Raw genomic sequence first — 4,768 nt, 5'->3', positions numbered from 1 at the left:
TCGATCCTGGTCCATTTAGGACGTGATCATATTCCGGTCCTGGTCCACTCAAGGACTCGACCGTGCATTCCGACCATAGGTCCATCTCCGAGTAGGTCGTGTCCTGATCCTCGTCCCTTACCGGACTTGATCATATTACGGTTCTGGTCCACTCAGGGACTCAACCGTCTCAATCAATACACAGCCTGAAGCTACCATCTTTCTGTTTCACAAAAAGAACTGGTGCTCCCCAAGGCAATACACTAGGGCATATGAACCCCTTCTCAAGCAACTCCTCAAGTTGCTTCTTCAGCTCTGCCATCTGAGCTGGTGCCATTCTATATAGACTTTTAGATAATGGGGCCGTTCCAGGTTCCAATTCAATGATGAATGGGCCAGCCCTATCAGGGGGAATGCCCTGTAGTGCCCCAAACACATCCTGAAATTCCCGAACCAACGGTATACCCTCTGGGTCACAGGCCCCTACAACCTCATCAGTGTAAATGGTAGCCAAAAGGCCTCACAACCATTTCCAAGCATCCGTTCTATTGGACTGCTGAAACCACCAAACTACAAGAGGTTGGCTTGATTCCTTGGTACTTAATCGGGGTCCAAACTCGTTCTCAAGTTGCACCCTTCCCAGGTGACAATCTAGAGTTGCCCGATACTTTCCCAACCAGTCCATGCCCAAGATCACTCCATGATGCTTGAGGGGGACCACAATCAGATCTATAGGCATCGGCCTATCCAAGATCACCACAATCAGATCTATAGGCATCAGCCTATCCAAGATCACCACAATCAGATCTATAGGCATCGGCCTATCCAAGATCACCACAATCAGATCTATAGGCATCGGCCTATCCAAGATCACCACAATCAGATCTATAGGCATCCGCCTATCCAAGATCACCACAATCAGATCTATAGGCATCGGCCTATCCAAGATCACCACAATCAGATCTATAGGCATCGGCCTATCCAAGATCACCACAATCAGATCTATAGGCATCGGCCTATCCAAGATCACCACCGATCATTAAGTACTTAGATGAGTAGGATCTCGGTTTGATCACACATTTGGAAAATGTCCCATACCATTCTCCAAAGCATCACACATTTGTGAACGTCCCATACCATTCACAAAAGTGTTTATAGTATACCTCAATCCTCATCATACTAAGATACTTAACATCGTGTTTCCAATTCCTCTTGGAATTGATCCATTCCATTCATTCAATCTTAAGGAATCCTACCTTGACTTACACTGAGTCCAAGCTGATCCATCTGATCACAAGCCCACTCATGTACTAGCCATGTAGCGTCTCCCTTAGACTAACATGAACATTGCATATGCTCACTTGTTTTGAACGGCAACCAAGGGATAACATTTACCTCCAAGAGAGTGCTGCACGTTTCTTTCAACTTAAGCCACTCTCTGGTCCATGTTACTTCCTTTGTCCAGGTCGTCCATACAAAGATCTTGCATTGCTCCATCATCCAATCCGTCCATTATTCCCAAATAACTAGATAAACTAACCTTTATGTTTTCAGGGTCTTGCCGTGGAAGAGTGTATCTTGGCTAAGCCGGCTCATCTTGAAACTTCCCCGTTCACAAGCATGAAGCCCAAGCTTACCTCAACTCTCACTTGGCTCACCACAACTAAGGTTCCAAGTCATCTCAGTTTTCAGAAATAATTTCGGTTTGGAACTCAACATCTTTGAGCACTGTCCGTAACAGGATCAAGCATGCTCTGATACCAACTTGTAAGACCCGATCCCGGCCGACTAGGCCGCGGTCGATGCCTCACGTCGCTCGGTCCATACCCAGACCGAACCTCTAAAAATTTTGCCCTTTATTTAAAATATCGCCCATTGGCGAGGACTAATTCAGATCTTAGCTCAAGACTACCTTAGTCATTCCCTAGCTTAGATCATTTCGACTTATGCACAGCGGAATAACATCTATCATCCATTGGACTAAATCCAATCTAACACTTGTCTGGTCAGATCACCTCAGCTACTGGTCAGTAAACACAACTGCCAGCTAGCTCCAGGGTCGATCCTGAACCTAGACCAAGTCATACAATCAGAGGTTCCGTTCCCCTAAGCCATTCTATCTAGATCTATGCAACATTGCTAGATCATACCTTTGCCACATCCACGGAGCTTGTTAGCTCATCGGCCCAGCTACACTAGCTGAATGAACTCATAAACCAGCTGATCGAGCTGCGAGGTAGCCTTGCCCAGCTCCCCGTCCACTCGTCCAACTCCCTTATCAACTGCATAAACTCTTCCCTTGGGTACTTAGTCATTCAGCCAACCATCCCCACAGACATAAGTAACCCTTGAGAAGTCTTCAACTTATGATACCAAGTCCAGCTCATGGACTAACAATGCCCATCAGATCCTGAGTCAATCAACCAACCACCCCACATGACTCAGAACTGATGAGTCTTCATACTTCCTAATCAGTCATGGAACCATGTCCCACTGAACCTGATTAGTGTCGCTCTTACCACCGGTGCATCCTTCGATCAATCAGATCAGACACCTTGATCCATCATCCAAGGATCAGGTCGTCCATCCTTGCCCATGATCAGATCACACACGGCCTGCCTTACCAACACCATGGTTGATAACCAGCAATTCCTTATGATAAATATCATAAGTGACAATATGTTCCAGCACACAAACATATGGTCAGATATCCTAACACAAGGATCTGACCCCAATATGCCCTCAGGTGCAATTTCGACCCCAAGCAAACTTGCTCCAAAAATCAATTAAAATTCATGACAATTCATGATAAATCATAACTAAGAGAATTGTCCAATCGGATTTCCCAGAACCGGCCTCCAGCCCCTAGATCTCGGCCAAGATCAGCCAAACCGGCCCAAGGGACCATCTCTAAATCAATCCCTAAAAACTCATTAGGATTCATGATAATTCATGATAAATCTTAACTAAGAGAATGGTCAAGTCAGAATTCCAAGAACCGATCTCGATCCTATAGATCTTGACCTAGAACAGCCCCACCGGCCACCTTGACCATCTCGAAATCAATTAGATAAAAATCCCCAAATACCATGATAATTCATTATAAATACCCACTAAGAAGAATCAATCATCAGATCCCCTCAAGCCCTTCAGGAACTATGAGATCCGATCATACCTTCCAAACCAAGGCCATGGAGGATTTCTCCTAACCGGCCAAGGCCATGGTTTAGTGTCATCAAGTCTGATCCAACAGACTACACCATAATCATTCATAATATATATATTCCTCAAGGACGTGCCATACTTGGCCATGATCAATTCCTCAGTCAACAGAATTGGAATTAAAAAGGTAATCATAAAACCGGTTACCTTATACATGATCTGATTAGATCATGTGTCTTCCCTTATCATGGACGGCCATGCTCCTCCAGGGCACGCCTCCATCATTGTCCTATAACATACCTCCAGTATTGATAAGATCTATTCAAGGGTCGCACCAACTTCCCACCCATGGAACTTCCATGAAACCAGTTTCTACACTGCATCCGCCTTCAAGGCTGTCTTGGCCTGTAAGAGTGGAGTCTGGCCTTCTCCCTTCTCTCCTGGTTATTTGCGTGTGTTCCCAAGACACAGAGGAAGCCCAGGATGTGATCATCCATGATCAAACATCCTCACAGGGTCGTCCATCACTTCCCCCTTCAGTGCCCATGAAACTGCCTTTCTACACACATCTGCCCTTAAGGCTGTTCATGCCATTGAGAGTGGAGTCCGGCCTTCTCCCTTCCCTCCTGACCATTTGAGTGTGTTCCCAAGACCCAGAGGAAGCCTAGGATGTGATCATCCATGATCAATCACCATCAAAGGGTCGTTCTCAACTCCCCTTGTGATTGCCCACAAAACTGCCTCTTTGCTGCCTTCACACCACTCTTGATCTTGGATGGAGCAATCCGACTCTCTCGCTCTTTTTCTCTGGTTTTCTTTGTGTTTCAGGGTGTAGAAGGAAGCCCCTGGTGTGCATCTCTACGGCCTGGTCTTCCCACGATCAGAACAAGCCAGCAAGACCACACCACTCCACACGGTCCTCCTCTCTTAACCGCCGGTCTCTCTCTCTTTATCTTTCTGGTAAGATTTTGGCAGAGCTTTGCCAAAGGAATTTCGTGCCATTATCTGTGCCAGGGACTCTTTATTTATAGAGAAACTGAGCCCCAACTGCCCTGGAGAAACTGCCACAAGCAGTTAGAGAGAAAGGGCACAAAACTGCCCCTTTTGCACCTTTTCGGAAATAACTGCCCAACTGCTCTTCTCTCCTTTGGGCTGTCCGAAAACTAGGCCCAGAACATCATCCTGAGTCCCTTGTCTGAGGCCAAGACCCACGGACCCTTGGTGGTTCATGTCAAAATCCCACCAGCCCATAGCCATCATTGACTAACCAACCGGCGCGGTAACTGCCCAGAACTGTCACACTGGTCCGAGCTTCCAACACTCCATCCAGCTGAGTTGAGCTGACTCCCAGCTGACCCAGCTGAGTGAGCTAGTAGTCCAGCTACCTGAGCTGGCCAAACTTGATGTGAGCTACACTGAGCTTGTCCGAGCTTCGCCCAGCTGACCGAGCCTCATTCTCGCATCGTCCAGCTGTCTCATCACTCGTCCAGCTTGCTCTCTTCATATTATTCAATCTTTCTAAGTCCCTTGGTCAATTTCCAGACCTAGACTTAGTTTTCCCATGATCCATTCTGATCACTCACTTCATCGAGCTTCACCTGGATCTTGTCCAGCTACCAGCTCGCTT

This window comes from Brassica napus, unplaced genomic scaffold (assembly GCF_020379485.1).
Source record: "Brassica napus cultivar Da-Ae unplaced genomic scaffold, Da-Ae ScsIHWf_1158;HRSCAF=1647, whole genome shotgun sequence".
NCBI classification, from domain to species: Eukaryota; Viridiplantae; Streptophyta; class Magnoliopsida; order Brassicales; family Brassicaceae; genus Brassica; species Brassica napus.
The sequence above is the reverse complement of the archived record's forward strand: the minus strand, read 5'-3'. Positions refer to the sequence as shown.